A 20,296-nucleotide genomic window follows, 5' to 3' on the forward strand; every position below is an offset into this window, starting at 1 on the left:
GATTAACGTTTTTCAAGGTGCCGTCAATTGAATCAGTGGTTAACTGAAGTGAATAATGCACTCTCCGGGGGTTTCTGCAGTTTTTGGGAGTGTAGAAATCTTTACAAAGCATATGGTTTCTGTCTAAATAGACAGGGAGTTAAGATATTGTCTGCAAACATTTTTTACTGTGTACGTCATTCACAACTCCAAAACGTTTCCCAAAATAAAGGATGAAAGGGTGCAGTTGTTCCCAAATAATTGGAGGAACAAGAGACAAGGTGAGACAAGGTGAGACAAGGTGCAAAGAGACTCATTTGGGTCATCCAAACAATCAGTCGAGCAAATGACAACTGGAATGAGCCAGCACTTTAACTCTTCCACACCTCTTCCTGCCCCTTTGGAGCTATCCACACCTGAGAATTTCCCCTCTATGATTAAAGCAACCAAACAATCTGCAGTATATATTGGCTCCCCCTCTCTGAGTCTGAATGCAATGTTAGGTCTGATAGATCGGGTGAAGACAACGATCAACATTGGCATCCAGCCCATACTACGCCAAGATCTTCCTCCCATTTCCCTTGCCTGAAACCACCGTCCACCAAGATGCGAATGTTTCCTCCTCTATCCGTGAAGAATCTTATCTGTCAATCTGAATGATATTTGCTGGGTCTTTTCCAGAAAAACGCAGACCCCTATGAATTCCGGTCATTTTTCACCCCAGTAATTACAAGGGACAGAAAGTTCGTCAAAGCTGTATGGCACAAAAAAATGTAGAGCTACTAACTAAGTGAGAATAAAATGTGAATCTATCAAACCATTGTCTGCAGTTATCTCCGTGAGACTAGCTCTTTTAATATCAGGTCACTGGGTAACAAATCAATGCTGATTAGTTACAACTATGATCTGGATTTTTTTTATTAAATGAAACGTGGTTAACAGAAAGTACCTATAATAGCATTTTAAATGAGTCAACACCAGCAAATTTTAATTTTATGAACAAGTGTCGAACAGGGAAAAAAGGTGGTGGTATTGCTCTTATTTTTAAGTCATTATTTCAATGTAAAGAAAGTATACTGGGTGACTTTAGCCCTTTTGAATATCTGTGTTTTTAGTTAAAAGTGACACAATGGTTATTGTTTTCATAATTCATACACTTCCAAGATATATCAGAAAATTCCGGGAGGCTTTTTCAGAACTGATGTCCGTTATTTGTATTTTACAGTACATTTTTATAGTATATTTATTTTGTCATAATGGGGGACTTTAACGTTCATGTTGACAATAACATGGAAAAAAGAACTTTCTCCCATATAAGACACATTTGACCTCTCTCAACATGTCCAACTCACATCTGAGACCTGGTCAACTCTAAGGATGTCGAAATTCTATCAATTAACATTAAGGATATGGCTATTTCTGACCATTTTTGTGTATTTTTTGAATTACAAATTCTTCCAAAAGTTCAGACAACCTCTATGTCCATTAATAAAAGGTACATAAATGAGAGTACTGCCAGTAATTTTATGGAAACTGTAGCTGTGCCATAGAGTGAACGCTGAGACGGTTGATAATATTTTGGACAATTTAACTTCAAAAATCTCAAATGCCATGAATGCTGTCCTACCTGTTCAAACTAATGCCGTCTTGAGGTGACCTACAACACTGTGGAGGAACACACAGGTGGCCAAGAGCTCTAAATCAAAGTGTAGGAAAGCAGAATGCAAATAAAGAAAAACTAAACTCAATGTTGACTGTGTCTTCTACAGAGAGTCTCAGTAATTTTAACAAAGCGTTATTCAGGGCTAGACAGCAACACTTTTCTGAAATCATCAATAAGAACAATACTTGCACTCTGTTTGCTGTGGTTTACAAGCCAAACCTCCCCCCACCCACACACACACACACGAAAAATCAGATAGCTACAGAACTCGTAACAGGTGATAAATGCAATGAGTTTGCCTATTTTTGTGAAAAAATACAGTCCATCAGGTCGACTGTTATCACATATCAGCAAATTGATAAAATGATACTACATCTGAAGCCACCCGGGGAAAGCTGTATTACCATGTCAGAATTTGATACAGTTGACCAAAAAACTGTAAAGAAAACAGATCAGCAATTGAAACCATCAACAAGCTGTTTCGACTCAATGCCATCTGGCTTTTTCAAAACTATTGTGAAGTCTGTGCTACCTGAATTGCAGCAAATAATCATTTGCTTATTTCAGTGTGGCGAGTTTCCTAAAGCTCTTAAACAAGCTGCTGTTAAGCCTCTTCTAAAAAACAGCACTGGAGAATTCCATGTTAGCAAGCTATAGACCCATCTAAAATCTCCCATTCATAGCCAAGATTGTTGACAAAGTTGTTTTTAATCAACTGGGCAATTTCTTGAATTTAAATGGACTTTTTGACAAATTTCAATCAGGTTTCTGAAACTCATCACAGTGCAGAATCTGGTGTTATCAAATTGCTAATGATATAACGTTGAATACTGACTGAGGAAAGTGTTTTGGGTGTTTTTTTTGTATCTCAGTGTGGTTTTTGATACAGTACACCATAATATACTGTTGAACAGGTTGGAAATGTGGAGAGGACTAAAAGGAACAGTCCTTTAATGGTTTAGGTCCTACCTGGAGGAAAGGAGCTACCTTGTAACCATTGGGGTTCCTCACGGGTTAGTTCTCGGACCTCTCCTGTTCAGCCTGTTTATGCTACCCTTTGGTCAAATTCTTCAAAACTTTAATTTTGACTATCATAGCTATGCAGATGACACGGTTATATTTAGCAGTGTCTCCAGATGACTACAGTTCAATTGAGGTATTGTGCCACTGTCTAAAGCAGATAAATAACTGGATGAGCCAAATTTTTCTTCAACAAAATCACAACAAAACTGGAACAATTGTTTTTGGCAATAAAGAAAATAGACTTGCTGTCAGTAAATACCTGGACTCACGATTTTTAAAAATCAAAGACCAAATCCAAAACCTTGGTATTCTGAGAGATTCCGACCTGACTTTCAACAATCATATCAAATCAATCACAAAAACTGCCCTTTACCATCTCAGAACATAGCACATAGAACATGAACAAGAATATACCTAAATTGAAAGCTTGTATGTGGCAAGCAGACCAGGAAAAGCTCATCCACGCTTTTATCTCAAGTAGACTTCACTAGTGTAATGGTCTTCTGTCTGGACACCCCAAAAAAGAGCATTTAAAAGCTGCAGCTCATTCAGAATGGTCCAACTTGGGTTCTGACCAGAACAAAGAGGTCAGATGATTTAACTCCAATTCTAAAGTCCTCACAGTGACTTCCAGTCAGCTTTAGAATAGATTCTAAAGTTCTCCTACTGGTCTATACAGTGAAGGAAATGAGTATTTGAGCACCCTGGTATATTGCAAGTTCTCCCACTTAGAAATCATGGAGGGGTTTGAAATTTTCATCGCGGGTGCATGTCCACTTTGAGAGAGATAATCTAAAAAGAAAAATCCAGAAATCACAATGTATGATTTTTTAACGATTTATTGGTGTGATACAGCTGCAAACAAGTATTTAAACACCAGAGAAAACCAATGTTAATATTTGGTACAGTAGCCTTTGTTTGCAATTACAGAGGTCAAACGTTTCTTGTAGTTGTTCACCAGGTTTGCACACACTGCAGGAGGGATTTCAGCCTACTCCTCCACACAGCTCTTTTTAGGTCATTGACCAAATCCTGTTGTGCAGTCCTGGCCTGATTCCTCACCTTTCTAAGGATCATTGCGACCCCACATGGTGGTATCTTGCATGGGACTCCACTCCGATTGAGATTGACGATCACGTTTAGCTTCTTCCATTTTCTAATGGTTGCTCCAACAGTGGATCTTTTTTCACCAAGCAGCTTGGCAATTTCTTTGTAGCCCTTTCTAGCTGTGTGGAGTTCTACAATTTTGTCTCTGGTATCTTTGGAAAGCTCTTTAGTCTTGGCCATGTTACAAGTTTGAGTCTAACTGATTGTATGGGGTGGACAGGTGTCTTTATGTACCTAAAGACCTCACACAGGTGCATCTGATTCAGGATAATACATGGAGTGGCAGTGGACTTTTAAAGGCGGACTAACAGGTCTTTGAGGGTCAGAATTCTATCAGATAGACAGGTGTTCAAATGCTTATTTGCAGCTGTAGCACACAAATAAATCCTTAAAAAAATCATACATTTTTTCTTTTTAGATTATCTCTCTCAGTGGACATACACCTACGACGAAAATTTCAGACCCCTCCATGATTTCTAAGTGGGAGAACTTGCAATATACCAGGGTGCTCAAATACTCATTTCCTTCACTGTATAGACCAGTAGGAGAACTTTAGAATCTATTCTAAAGCTGACTGGAAGTCACTGTGAGGACTTTAGAATTGGAGTTAAATCATCTGACCTCTTTGTTCTGGTCAGAACCCAAGTTGCACCATTCTGAATGAGCTGCAGCTTTTAAATGCTCTTTTTTGGGGTGTCCAGACAGAAGACCATTACACTAGTGAAGTCTACTTGAGATAAAAGCGTGGATGAGCTTTTCCTGGTCTGCTTGTCACACACAAGCTTTCAATTTAGGTATATCCTTGTTCATGTTCTATGTGTTATGTTCTGAGATGGTAAAGGGCAGTTTTTGTGATTGATTTGATATGATTGTTGAAAGTCAGGTCGGAATCTCTCACTGTAACTGTCTGTAATGTGTAGAATTAAGTTTTCCATATTAGGCATTTGACAGGATGGTTCACAAGTGGTAAGGCACATCTGCCTTGCAGTTCCGAATTTGGGAGTACTCAAGCTTCAACCCACATTCCATAAACCTGAATTTTAGGTTACTTAAAACTTAATTTTAAGTATAAATCTGAGTGTAAATGGTTGTATGTGGTGGGTGATGACTCGTTCAGGCATGTAACCCTTATAAGCATAAGCAGTGCATAAAACAGGATTGCTACCTAGTGATTACAGGTGTGGCCTGATTTACAAGTTTCATTTGTAGTGTATCCACACTCATAAGTCAAAACTCCTATCTCTAATCATCTTTTCCAATTGAATTGAAATCCACCCTGCAAAGCCTTGTTACAGATGAAACAAGTTGTCTTGACATGTATAAACACAGGCAGGGTGAATGCATACTTCCCAAAAAGATCAAAATGTTTTCCCAGGTGATTTACATTGCCAAATGATTACAGTCGGTATCAATGTCATTTATATGACTAATGCATTAAGTAAGCTCAGAAAAGTGTTTATAATGTCAAATGGCAATTCAGCGTTAATTCTTAAAAGACAGCGTGTAAATGATCAAATACAGCTGCCTCATTATCGCCAGATTATTTCATGACACCCGTGAGGAGCGGCAGCAGTAACACAGTGGTAACAGCTTGCAGAAAATTAATCTCTTTTAAATTAACAAGTTCATTAAACTATGTTTTTGTACATAATATGAGGTATGAAAAGCAGAGTTTGCTTGATGAAAATGTCCTTTCAGCTTGCATTTGAATTTTCAGAAAAAAAAATCTATCTTTATTTGCCGACCCTTGTCAGAGATTAACACCTACACAAATTAACGTACTGTACCAAAAATATCATGTTCCAGAGCCCAGAGACCTGTGTGTCATATTCCTATCAAAGTTAACACCAGTGCTATATATACTCTCTGCACAGAGCTCGATGCAACAATAGGCAGAATTCCTGCCATCATGGCTGCCACGTTAATGCAGTGATTGGAAATGTTGCCACATTCAACATAGCCACCACATAGGCATGGGGATTTCTGTCGGCTAAATATTTTAATTTGCATGCCTCTGCTAAGTGTCTTTATCCGGTTGAAACTGTCTACCATTAATCTCTGAGGTTCATTACAAAAGCTCAGCCTCACCATTGTGAGTTGTACTCTTAGGTTAGATGGCTTGTGTTGAAAATCTGCTGGCTCATTTACTGGTACACCTTTATTCATAGGGCAATTCATGGTCTTCTTCCCCCTTATCTGTGTTTTTAATTGGTGGGAAAATGCCAGACAGTATTTGTTGTTATCGGGACCTCCTTGTGCTCTCTGGTCCAAAAGCTTGAACAGAAATTGTCAGAAAGCCTTTCATGTACTCTGCACCTACAGCCTGGAATTTACTGCAGAATGGCTTAGACGTCAACCGGTGTCCTTAAATGTTTTGAAATCTTAGATGTAATAAATGGAAGCGGTTTGTATAGAATGTCGATGTTTGAACTGCTAGAACAATGGATTAATGGGTATATTACTCATAGATGGTTAAATCCAAAATATTGGCTTAATTTGTATCGTCTTTCCTTGTATGTGTAACTTTGTGTTTTTTGCTGCTGCCTGTCTTCCGGTGTAGCTTTTAGCATGAATTGCTCCATGAACTGCAGAACTGGTGCTGTAATTAAGATGTTAATTCTTAATGTTCATTAATGATCATGATTAATGTAGCATCAATAATTTGTGTTTGTTACCCGTTGTTTGTTGAATGTCTCTTAATGTCGCTCTCAGATTACATTTATGCTGCACTTTGTTTTCATGAAACCCTGACTGTGAGTTGTGTGTGATAGGAAAATATCTTGGTCAGTTTTGATATCTGGTGACTTATGACCTATACAAGGCAGAAACTAAGAAAACAACACAATAAATGTAGCACCATCACAGAAAATCCTTGCTGTATGCTTCTACTATTTACAGTAAATTGGGTTTTGTCATAGCACTATGCTTCCACTGGAGGAGGCTCACTGTAGACGTAAAGAGGCTCCTGTCTCTTGGTGCATTTACTGCCTCTTGATTCAGGTATGCCAATCATCTATTATTAAAGGAAGACTCTCCCCAAAATTCATACACACAATAAACCCTCCAATATGAAGTAATATTACATATATTTTGGACATTAATTAAAAAAAATTGAAAATAAAGAACATTTTTTTTAAATCCAAGCAAAATCTGGATATGTACTGGCTTTCACAGCCAACACCAGAAGAAACATCCTTTACCCCGCCCCTGACGTCACCAGTGCTTAGCGTTACAGACCATTTGTTCTAGCGAAGCCAAGATGCCGACATGTTGTGCAACAAACTGAGAAAACGTACCCAAATTTCTCCTTCTTTAACCTCCCGTGGGGTGAACCTGACAGGGTAAAGCTGTGGTTGTCACAGTTGAGGCTCGATCATCAGCCGGGGAAATTTGCACACATCTAACCATTATTGGTTATTAGCCGCTTAGCCTCTTGTGCCGGTACTGTATAAGCAACAACTCACTTTATGAGGCGGCACGGCCCAGCTGTAAAGCATTGACCTCACAGTTATGAGAACTCGGGTTCAATCCCGGACATCATGTGTGGAGTTTGCATGTTCTCCCCGTGTCTGCGTGTGTGTAACCTCCCTCCTGCCCGTTGACAGCTGGGATGGGCTCCAGCACTCTCACGACCCTTGTACAGCTCAGCTGCTAAGAAAAAGGATGGATGGATATATACGTGTAATCACTTTGGGGAAGTCCCAATTTGTTTGGGTTCTTTTTTTGCATTTTATATTCCAGATATAAATAAACCATTAGATAGTCCTACACTGTACTCAGAAAATAAGCTTACATTTTTGATAAACTTTGGACATAGCCCATAGCATTCAAATAGCTCACATAGCATTCACATAGTATTCACATCGGATTCCAAGACCGTTAAAAATGTGTACTCACCGATTTTCCACTGGATGTACAAGTGGTCCTTTCATCAAATTGTCATGGATCATAAGTAAATTGATATGTAATACATCTTCGCACAAACAATCTTTGTACCTATTATCAAGTATCTTTGTGATGCAGACAAGTTGATCGTGATCCAAGTTCATTCCGGTACGCTCCATTTTTTATTCGACCTTTTCAAACTCACGACAACACTGGCATTCCGCCACAGTTAGCATTAGGTCACAAAGAGAACACGAACACCAGTCTTTTGAAACGAGCCTGTCTGGAACATCTCCGAGGTCCATGTTGTGCTCTCCAGGAGTGTCACGCCCCCTCTCAAATACGTCATGTTCCGCCAGTGTGTATTCTGGCTCAAACGCTTGAATATTGTACTTCGTTATTTTTGTTTTGTCTGCTCCATGGCGGGAGTAGTAATAACGCAGAGCATCGAATCGCTTTTATATTTGTTTTATTGGCTCTTAGTACACAATTGTTCCCAGTTACGATTTACGGCGATGCACGCGTGCAATACCCTCCACCCCCCTTCCAACGCTGGTCGATGGCGAGAGGCTGGCTGCTTGAAAAGTACAACTTGGGGTTAAAAAGTCTGGCCACGCCTGCTGTATATTCTCTACATCTAAACGAACTCCTCAGAAAAGCAAGAAACAAATCTCCACGGTCCATATAATGGGATTATTGTTTGTCCTTAGTGCCACGCCCCCTCTCCAACACATCAAGTTCCGCCTATGTGTATTCTAGCTCAAGCCCACAACCTTGAACATTGTACATCATGCTATTTTGTTTTGTTTCTTTGTAATTATTTTTCACAATAATCGTCTAGAAAATGCCAGATAGTTTACGTCCTCTGTTCGTTGAAACGTATCGATGAACAATGGGGTGTCACAACACCAAGCACTGCAGGAGTGGCAAACGCTGATTGGCTGTCAGTTTTCCAGCCGGGCTCATTGGAATGTCTGAGCCAGAGAGGAATTTCGATAATTCATTTCCAATTTAGAGATGTTTCTTGGTGAAATCGGTGGATAACTCTAACATTAAAAGAAACACTGAACCCTCATCGACTAACTTTTAATGTGTGGTCCCATTCTGGGATCTGCGCCTTGTGGGGGGGCTCTCTCATGGATATACCTGGCCCCTGCCATTAGGAGCGTGGCCAGGCCACTGCTCTGGGCAGGACCACTTGTGACAGCTGTCACACAACTGTTGTTCATTTGACGGTAATTAGACCAGGCATTTAGGTTTGGAATTTATCACTGGCATTTGCCAGTTCGTTGCGTTGCATTTACTGCATGTTGGATTCTCCACAATTGAGCGTAAGTCATGTGCAGAGGTATCCTTGTCACACCGAGTCTGTGCCCTTTTAGTTTGTTCACATCTTGTCAAGCTTCTTAGTTTGTTCCAAAGTCATTGGACCTCATTTCATGTTTTTGGATACTGCCTTTAGTCGAGCATTTTTGTGCCTCTGCCTTCTCAGACTGCTACACACTCTGGTCATTATGTCGTTGCCTGGATGTCCTGCATTTGCGTCCACGCCTGTGCCACTGGTTCATGACAAACATTGAAAAAAGTAGTAGACTTTTTTTTCAAATATTTGAAACATGTATCAAGTAAGTTGACTTAAAACAAGGCACTAAACAAGATTTAATAATGTAGATGCTTTCAAAATATGTACTGATATTGGACCAGAGCAGCAGAATCTACAGGCACTCCACTCAGTACAAAAAAAAGGGAATTGCCAAGCCTGCCAAAGTCGCTACTGTTTGTGGCTGTTTTACGCAACATTGTGGAAACTAATGTGAATGTTAAGCGGTGGTCACTGCAGGGCTTCATACTTTTCCATCCAAGCTTATCTATCCCCAACTGCACTCATCCCCCCCAGTACATCGATCAACCTTCACCTAGGCCTCACTTTAGCTCTCTTGCCCAGAAGCTCCATACACATTTTTTACATTAAACTTACTATTTTTCCTCTGAATGTTTCCAAACCATCAAAGTCCTATATTTCAGATTTTGTTTCCAAAACCTCTAGCCGCAGCTGTCCTTCTGGAGAGATGATTTCTGAACCCATCCAGTCACTCCTTAGAGAGAATCCAATCTTTATTTGCACTACCTCCCTCTTTGGTTCCAGTAGTCCCTTCAGTGATACTGTCTAAACTGTCCAAGATGGCTGACCTCACCAGTCTTAAAATATCATTGTGACATGTACTGTATGTGAGATCGAGCACTAAAATAAAGTAGTTATGAAAAGTGCTGTAATATGTATGTTGGAATAAGAAAAATGGACAAAAATAAACTCCTAAATAATAATAGGTGATGCAATTATTTTTAGTTCACCTAGCGGTTCACTATTTTTCAGCCTAAAAATAATTCAAACATGGGAAAAAATGTGGTTAAATTAGATCATGTATACATTGCTGAAATCACACTACAGCTTTGGCAGTTAGACTTCTGTGAAAAACTGCAAAGCAAATCAACATGATAAAAGTTTCCCATGTTGGTCAAATTTTAATGTTACTTTGTTTTTTGTATCATTAAGGAGGTAGCACTGTAGCATAGCGCTTGCCTCACAGTTCTAAGGACCGGGATTCAAATCCTGGCCCCACCTGTGTGGACTTTGCATGTTCTCCCCATACCTGCATGGGCAATCCGGTTTCCTCCCACATTCCCAAAACATGCAACATTGATTGGAGGCTCTAAATTGCTCCTCGGTGTGATTGTGAGTCCGGCTGTTTGTCTCCATGTGCCCTGCGATTGGCTGGCCACCAGTTCAAGGTGTACCCTGCCTCCTGCCCGTTGACAGGTGGGATAGGCTCCAGCACTATATATAAAAGCAATACACAATGCAGAAACAAACAAAAAAGTCTCATTAAAAAGTTCACTTGCTGTTTGATATAGTAAGCAGTATAAGGCATGATTACAACTTTAATCCCTATGTTCCAGACGTTAATACTCACTAATGATCTGGATAAATAGATGGTTGAATGACGAAACAAACACCACAGTAAGACACCTCTTCAGCAATACCTCTCAGTACACACTTGTGAGTAGCACAGGTAACACAAGAATAACGTTTTTTCAAATATGAACGTCATCCAGGCAGGTTACACTATGACAGAATCAGGACAATGTGGAGTAATGAGCATGAAGTGCAGAGTTCCAAATACAGTACATGTTGAAACAAGTAGTGAAAAGAAAATCCACAAATTCTTCTGAATATGAAAACAATAACTCTATTTTAGGAAACAACATAAAAGCAAATATATATTATTTGACTTCAATACATAAGATTATTATAAAAATAAATACTACATCAAAATTATCAATTTCACCAGAGAGTTCCTGATGTAGTATTGGACCTCTGTTGAGGCATGTCTTGTGCTATGATTGGCCTTTTGTGTTTTGCGTTGTGTTTAGCAAAAGGTCAACTGCTTCTCCTTTCCACCGATTGTCAGGCATTTACATAACATCTGGTGAAATGGATTCCAAACTTTTACTAAGCTGACAAGTTGATATGTGTGTGTGTGTGTGTGTGTGTGTGTGTGTGTGTGTGTGTGATTGACTCCGATTTACTCTGGTAATGATGTGTTCCCTTTATTAGTGCTGTTTTGTAAGGAACACAAAGTTAACATCTTGCATATTCAGGATCAATTCATGTCCTCCCTCACCACATCCATCAACCCCTTTTCTTTGGTCATCCTCTGGCTCTTTTGCCTGGCAGCTCCATCCTCAGCACCCCTCTCCCAATATACTCACTCTCTCACCTCTGGACATGTCCAAATCATCTACGTCTGCTCTCTCTAACCTTGTCTCTAAAACATGCAACTTTGGCTGTCCCTCGAATGAGCTCATTTCTAATCCTATCCAACCTGCTCATGCCAAGCGAGAAGCTCAACATCTTCATTTCTGCTAACTCAAGTTCTGCTTCCTATTGTTTCTTCAGTGTCACCGGCTCTAATCCGTAATCTGACTCTTCTGTCACATAGAACACCAGACACTTTTCGCCAACTGTTCCACCCCACTTGGACCCGTTTCTTCATTTCCGTTCCACACTCCCCATTGGCCTGTATTGTTGATCTCAAGTATTTAAAATCGTCCACGCTCACTATCTCTTCTCCCTAGAGCTTCACTTTTTCCCCTCTGCCCCTCTCATTCATGCACATATATTCTGTTTTACTTCGACTAATTTTCATTCCTCTCCTTTTCAGTGCGTGCCTCCATGTTTCTAATTGTTCCTCTGCCTGCTCCCTGCTTTCACTGCAGATCACAATATCATCTGCAAACATCATGGTCCAAGGGGATTCCAGTCTCACCTCATCTGTCAGCCTATCCATTACTACCACAAACAGGAAGGGGCTCAGAGCATATCCCTGATGCAGTCCCACCTCTACCTTAAATTCTTCTGACACACCTATGGCACATCTCACCGCTGTTCTGCTGCCCTCATACATGTCCTGTACTATTCTAACATTTGTCCGCCACACTGGACTTGCGCATGCAGTTCCACAGTTCCTCTCTTGGTACTCTGTCATAGGGTTTCTCTAGGTCTACAAAGACACAATGAAGCTCCTTCTGACCTTTGTAATTTTCCATGAGCATCCTCAAGGAAAATAATGCATCTGTGGTACTCTTTCTAGGCATGAAACCATACTGTTGCTCGCAGATACTTATTTCTGTCCTGAGTCTATCCTCTACTACTTTTTCCCATAACTTAATTGTATGGCTCATCATCTTGATTCCTCTGTAGTTTCCACAGCTCTGAACATCGTCTCTGTTTATAAAAATGGGAACTAGCACACTTTTCCTCCATTCTTCTGGCATCTTCTCTCCCGTATTCTATTCTAAGTATTCTATTGAATAAGTTAGTCAAGAACTCCACAGCCACCTCTCCAAATTGCTTTCATGCCTCCACTGGTATGTCATCAGGACCAACTGCCTTTCCATTTTTCATCCTGTTCAGTGCCTTTCTACCTTCCCCTTTACTAATCATTGCCACTTCCTGGTCATTCACATTTGCCTCTTCTACTCTTATTTCTCTCCCATTTTCTTCATTGATTAACTTGTAAAAGTACTCTTTCCATCTACTTAGCACACTACTGGCACTAATCAACATATTTACATTATTATCCTGAATCACCTTTACTTGCTGCACATCCTTCCCATTTCTATCACTCTATCTGGCCAACCCGTAGAGATCCTTTTCTCCTTCTTTCATATCCAAGATGGTGTACATATCGTCATATGCCTCTTTTTTAGCCTTCGCCACCTCTACCTTTCCCCTATGTCGGATCTCAATGTTTTCCTTTCGCCTCTCCTCAGTCTTCTCCTGTATCACTTCTTCGCTAATGTCTTTCCTTGGATGACTTCCCGTGTTTTGGGGTTCCACCACCAAGTGTCCTTCTCCCCTTCCCTACCAGAAGATACCCCAAGTACTCTCCTGCCAGCCTCTCTGAATATCTTGGCAGTAATATTCCAGTCTTCTGGGAGCTCTTCCTGTCCATCTAGAGGCTGTCTCACCTCTTTCCAAATGGCCACACAACATTCTTCCTTTCTCAACTTCCACCACCTAATTCTCTGTTCTACCTATGTCTTCTTAATCTTCCTACCCACTACCAGAGTCATCCTACACACCACCATCCTATGCTGTTGAGCTAGGCTTTCCCACATCACTATATTACAGTCAGTAACCTCCTTCAAATTCCATTCTCTGCACAAAATATAATCCTCCTGGGTGCTTCCTCCACTCTTGTAGGTCACTCTAGTTTCCTGTCTCTTCTGGAAATATGGGTACACCATTGCCTATTCCATCATTTTTGTGAAAGCATCTGACCCTCAAAGTTCCTTTGCTGGATGCCGTACTTCCCCATCACTTCTTCATCGCCCCTGTTTCCTTCGCCAACATGTCCATTGAAATCTGCACCAATCACAACACTCTCTCTGTCTGGGATGCTCAGAACTACTTCGTCTAGTTCCTTCCAGAATTTCTCTTTCAACTTGAGGTCACATCCTACCTGTGGGACATAGCTGCTAATCACATTATACATAATGCTCTCAATTTCAAATTTCATTCTCATCACTCGATTTGAAACTCTTTTCACCTTCAAGACATTCTTAGCCAGCTCTTCCTTTAAAATACCCACTAGTCCATTTCTCTTCCCATCTACTCTATGATAAAATAATTTAAACCCTGCACCTAAACTTCTAGCCTTCGTCCCGTTCCACTTGCTCTCTTGGGTGCACACTATATCAACCTTTCTCCTAATGATCATGTCAACTAACTCCCGATCTTTTCCTGTCATAGTCCCACAACAACAACAACCAAAAAGGAGTGGATCTAAAATTGACCCTTGAGGAACCCGATATTGTATTTGATTTCATGTGTTCCTCATAATTACAAAGAAAAATTGATCCGAGTGATGAGATCTGAACCTGTTAAAAACAGAATCAGAGAGGTTAATCAGGTTTCTGAATCTCTTTGATGTGGTAATTTACTGTATGAAAAGTTGTGCTAAGGTACAATAGCACCAAGACAAAATTTTTGAGAATCTGCATTACATCTGATGTCATTTAAAATCTGTACAAGAGATGTCTCGGTACTGTGGTTCAGTCTAAAACCAGCTGGAACTCGGGATGGTTTTGATTCATATTTGACATGTTGTGGCATGGTAGGCGATTGCTTAGCGCAACTACTGCCTCACAGTTCTGAGGACCCGGGTTTGAATCTGACCTTACCTGCGTGGAGTTTGCATGTTCTATCTGCGGGCTAGTGGTTTTCTCCAGGTACTCCGGTTTCCTCCTACATCTCAAAAACATGCACAGTAGGCTAACTAAAGATTAAATTGTTCATAGGTATGTATGAGTTTGCTGATATGTGCCATGCGATTGGCTAGTGACCAGTTTAGGGTGTACCCCACCTCTCACCTGAGTAAGATGGGATAAGCTCGCAATCCTAGTTGGGATAAACTGTATGAAAGATGAATGAATGAACGAAGGAATTCCATGTCCATGAGACACAACAGAGATAATATTACATTCCAAATACTATCAAATGTTTTTTGCACAAAATACAAGATCTTTTAATGATAATTCAACCAATCAAACGTCCATGTGAAAGACAAAAGATTATATACTTAACTGATATTTGATATACTTTTCTGGGGCTACAGGTTATATTTATACATTTTTCTTTGTCTTCATCTACTGTATGTTTTGTTTTCTGTTGTATTGAACTAGTGATCATTTTGCTTTTTGTCATTTGCAACAACTTTCATCTGAACTAAAATACATTGGGTTTACTCTTGAGGTCAGAATAATTTCATCCATCCATCTATCCCTTTTCTTTGCCGCTTATCCTCACGAAGGTCGCAGGGAGTTCTGGAGCCTATCCCAGCTGTCAATGGGCAGGAGGGGGGTTACACCCTGAACTGGTTACCATCCAATCGCAGGGCACATGAAGACAAACAGCTGCACTCACAATCACACCGAGGGGCAATTTAGAACATCCAATTAATGTAGCATGTTTTGGGGATGTGGGAGGAAACTGGAGTGCCCAGAGAAAACCCATGCAGGCATGGGGAGAACATGCAAACTCCACACAGGTGGGGCTGGGGTCAAACCTAGGTCCCCAGAACTGTGAGGCTAACGCTTTACCAACTGTTCCACTGTGCCTGGTTGCCAGGCACTCCAGTTTCCTCGCACATCCCAAAACATGGAACATTAATTGGACATTCTAAATTACACCTAGGTGTGATTGTGAGTGTGCCTGTCTCTATGTGCCGTGCGATTGGCTGGCAAACAGTTCAGTGTGTACCCAGCTTCCTGCCCGTTGAAGGCTAGGATAGGCTCCAGCACTCCCCGCAACTCTTGTGAGGATAAGCGGCAAAGAAAATGGATGGTCTAAATACTATTTGATCAAGTTGCGCATGCAGTATCACAGTTCCTCTCTTGGTACATTGTCATAGGCTTTCTCTAGATCCACAAAGAGACAATGTAGCTACTTCTGACCTTCTCTGTACTTTTCCAAGAGCATCCTCAAGGCAAATAATGCATCTGTGGTACTCTTTCTAGGCATGAAACCATACTATAAGTCCACAGGTATGTCATCAGGACCAACTGCCTTTCCATTGTTCATCCTCTCCTCCTCCTCCTTTCTAACGTCCCTCTTGCTAATCATTGCCACTTTTTTGTCCTTCACACTTGCCTCTTCTCCACTTCTGTAGGAATAATTGTGAATATAATTATCATACATCTGCTCCCAATACAGGAATGCTTTGCTCTGCTCGAGATAACGTGGGAGCCGCCTAGCAGGAGATGGCAAGAACAAAAACATCTAATCATCAGAATTATTAGAACTGCTGCCTGTTAAAGAAATGATGACCACACATGCACACAGACATGAACAAACAAGTACACTTTGTTTCCAACTGTTTTGCTTGCCGTCTCCTTTTTGTAACATCCATGTAAATAACAGGCGTCTTAAAACTAAATAAATAGAGGTGCTGATCTCTATTTATCTATCTGCTGTTCGCAGATATTGTGATATGCAGTGAAAGCAGGGAGCATGCAGAGGAACAATTAGATAGATGGAGACATGCACTGGAAAGGAAAGGAATGAAGATTAGCCGAAGTAAAACAGAATATTTTTGCGTGAATGAGAAAGGTGGAGGGGGAAGAGTGAGGCTACAGGGAGAAGAGATAGCGAGGGTGGAGGACTTCAAATATTTAGGGTCAATAATCCAGAGAAACGGTGATTGTGGTAAGGAAGTGAAGAAACGGGTCCAAGCATGTTGGAACAGCTGGTGAAAGGTGTCTGGTGTGTTATGTGACAGAAGAGTCTCTGCTAGGATGAAGGGCAAAGTTTACAAAACAGTGGTGAGGCCGGCCATGATGTACGGATTAGAGACAGTGGCACTGAAGAAACAACAGGAATCTGAACTGGAGGTGGCAGAAATGAAGATGTTGAGGTTCTCGCTCGGAGTGACCAGGTTGGATAGGATTAGAAATTAGCTCATTAGAGGGACAGCCAAAGTTGGATGTTTTGGAGACAAGGTTCGAGAGAGCAGACTTCGATGGTTTGGACATGTCCAGAGATGAGAGAGTGAGTATATTGGTGGAAGGGTGCTGAGGATGGAGCTGCCAGGCAAAAGAGCAAGAGGAAGACCAAAGAGAAGGTCTATGGATGTGGTGAGGGAAGACATGAGGGCAGTTGGGGTTAGAGAGGAAGATGCAGAAGGTAGGCTAACATGGAAAAAGATGACACGCTGTGGCGACCCCTAACGGGACAAGCCGAAAGGAAAAGAAGAAGATTTTCATATTCAAGACATAGGAATACATTTTTTTTACTGGTGCACAAAATTAACTGTGTATGAACATCACCTTGTTCAAAGAACAAAACCAACACAGTGTATGACCTCACAACAAATTACATACGTGCAAATCAGTGTGAATTCTGCTTTTGAGAGACCATTCCAAATATGCATGGCTTCACAATGTAAAGTCCCATTCTTATATCATTTTCATAGCAAAGTCTGTTCCTTTTTTTTTGTGTTTATGTTCAGCATCCTCGAAAAAGATTGTTTGGAAAGATACTGTATGTTGTAACAAATGGTATAAAAAAACTCCAGGTCTTTCTTAGCAATGACTGGATACTTTTCCATTTGTCAAAACCAAACCATTGAGAGCGTTGTTCTTATGAAGAGTTGCTGTTGAACCTGGCTCTGATGAATTCCAATGATTTTGTCGACATAGTCATCATTGACATTTGCTGTCACAACAGGAAACGTGAACGGCTGACTCACCCATGCTCGATATGACTCTCTTGTAGGGAAGTATCCGTTGAGAGACTTAGCAAGCATATCAAAGTGTATGGCAATTGCTTGCTTCAATTCCAGTGGCACACAAATGTCTCAGATTACAGACATCTTCAGCCATACTTTCATAGTCATTCAGAAGGGGAAATCTTGTCAAGTTATTGTTCTCTGTTTGTCATATCCATAATGGTAGCTTTTTTTTTTTTTTTTTTACAAAAGTCCTCATTTTTTTCTTCTGTTTCCATGATGTTGACTCTACCACCCCACATCTGCATATTGAGATGATTGAGAGCTGCAAATATATCAGCCGTGCACGCTAAAATAAGAATGAATTTGGATATTTTTAAGCAATCAGCATCCCAATGTTGGTGCGCTTGCAAAAACGAGACTAATTCCACATGCAAGGCAAAAACACGATTCAGCACTCTCACATATAGTTTACACATTCCACTCCAGTTTTTAAAAGTATTTCCATTTTTGGAGGCAAATTTTTTGTCCAGAATACAATGCGTAACAATGATGTGTGGTAGATCAGCTTTTACTACCGCACCAAAACCAGACTTTTTTCCCCAGCATAACTGGAGCGCCGTCCATACAAACTGTAGAAACCATATCCCATGCAACATTGTTGTCTCTGAATCAAATCATCCACAAGGTACTTCACATCAGCACAAGAGGCTTACAAAATAAAAATAAAAAATTATTTCACATAGGGCACAAAAACAGCAAGCTGGGCTAGATTAGAAACGTCTGCCATTTCGTCGAATTTTGCCGTGCCTCAGATCTGCAAATACTTGACTCAAAATGTCTTTACACATGTCCTCTATTCTGTCTCTAATGGTGTCATTTGAAAGAGGAATTTGGGATAATTTACCTTCGGCCACTACTCAGAGTATCAGATTCGCCATCTTTAATGTTGCTGCTGTTTTGGTTTTTTTTTTCAGAGTTTCATCAATGTCATGTGGCTTGCCCTGCTTTGCGATCAGGTTAGCAACTTCGTATAATTTCGTATGGTTTGTTTATTAGTACAAATCCCAAGAGCAGGCAGAGTGGCCTTTTCATTGAATCTGGCTCTCTTCAGTTGAACACCTTTGAAGAGAGGGTTCAAATCTTGGTACCGCCTGTCTGGAGTTTGTATGTTCTCCCCGTGCCTGCATGAGTTTTTCCGGGCTCTCCAGTTTCATCTCACATCCCAAATACATGCATTAATTGAGACTCTCAATTAACCCCAGTTGTGATTGTGACTGTTGTATGTCTCTATGTGTTCTGCCATTGGCTGGCACCCAGTTCAGGGTGTACCCCGCCTTCTGCCCAATGACAGCTGGGACTGGCTCCAGCACTCCCACAAACATCGTGAGGATAAGCAGCTCAGAAAATGAATGGATGGAAGGGATGAAACTGAGAACAACAACAACAAAAAAAAAAAACAAGACTAGCTAAGAGAGAATATGCTAATTTGATTCAGAGAGGGGCAAGCCAAAATTTGTACTCCACCCAACCCAGGTGAACCCAAAGCAAAAAATATTCTGCTATCACATCCTCAGTATTCTACTCTCTGAACTCCTACCCACTAAAAATAATTCTGATTAAGAAAACACCACCCATTTGGAGATTACCAAGGACTTGAAAGTTAAAGGTTGAGTGTCATCCCGAAAACATTCTAAAATAAGATATTGAATTGAAAAATACATAAGATTATTCAATTCAATGTCTACACGAAAAAATAAATATGAGCGGAGAGCGCGTCATCCATGCGCAAAGTTGCTTAAGTGTCATCCGACGACATCCAAGTGGTCGCCATATTGGCAGCCTCCCCTGTCCGTGACGTCAAACCCGGATATTCGCCATTGAAAACACGCAGTGGACCCTACTATGAAAGATGAACATTCCCCTTCTGACAGGAAGCTCTTTTCAAAGAAAACATCTCACAACAGATTGAAGTTACCGACCGGGGCAATATTACGCTATTGATTCGAGCCATATTTAGATGACATGCAGATAACGGACAAACTGCCTCCCCGCCCTACCCACCTCCACGCGGCGGTGATAAACGCCCACTTCCACGACGGACATGAGCCGGTGGCAGGTTCGGCCTCGTCAACAAGGCCGCGGCCGGCTCGGCCTTGTCGACAAGGCCGGTAGCGATCCACAAGGTCTGCGGAGGCCGTCGTTCAGCGGCTGCTGCATGGAAGCCTTCCGATGCGCACATCAGCACATTTAACAACCTGTTATTCTTTTTAGTAGCTGTATACACACCTACCTGTCATTTGGAACCCATGAAGCTCTGGTCCTTTGCACCCCTGCAATCCATTTTTCATGACGAACCGGGTCGCTTGCAAATTTATGAAGGGTAAATCCATCCTCCCAATTGTTCAAGCAATGTCCAGCAATGCAACGAGCCAGCATATTGGCTAACACGAAGGAACAATGAGCTACCTTCCCGGAGGTAAAAGTAATAGAAACAAATGAGTCCACTTGAGGGTGGTCCTGCCATGTACGTCACTTCCTGCTTCTTCTCGAAAACAAATCCCAGTGAAAAACCGCATGGGTCCATGTCGGCGGCGGTTTTTTCCTTAATAACATACTAAAAATCATGCATTTCATGACAGTGGCACTTTAAATGGAGACTTAAAATTGAATTACAAAATGTTATTTGGTCCAGATAGAGTTAAGACCATCTCCATCATGATTTTTTTCCCCACGAGCACCCAAAAAAAAAACCCCATGGATTTCACCAATGATTCTCCACAAAGCTGCAGTGGCACAACAATGTGCTATGAGATATCATCGGGATTGCAGCAGGAAATTTCACTTA

Source organism: Syngnathoides biaculeatus, chromosome 15 (assembly GCF_019802595.1).
Source record: "Syngnathoides biaculeatus isolate LvHL_M chromosome 15, ASM1980259v1, whole genome shotgun sequence".
Taxonomy (NCBI): Eukaryota; Metazoa; Chordata; class Actinopteri; order Syngnathiformes; family Syngnathidae; genus Syngnathoides; species Syngnathoides biaculeatus.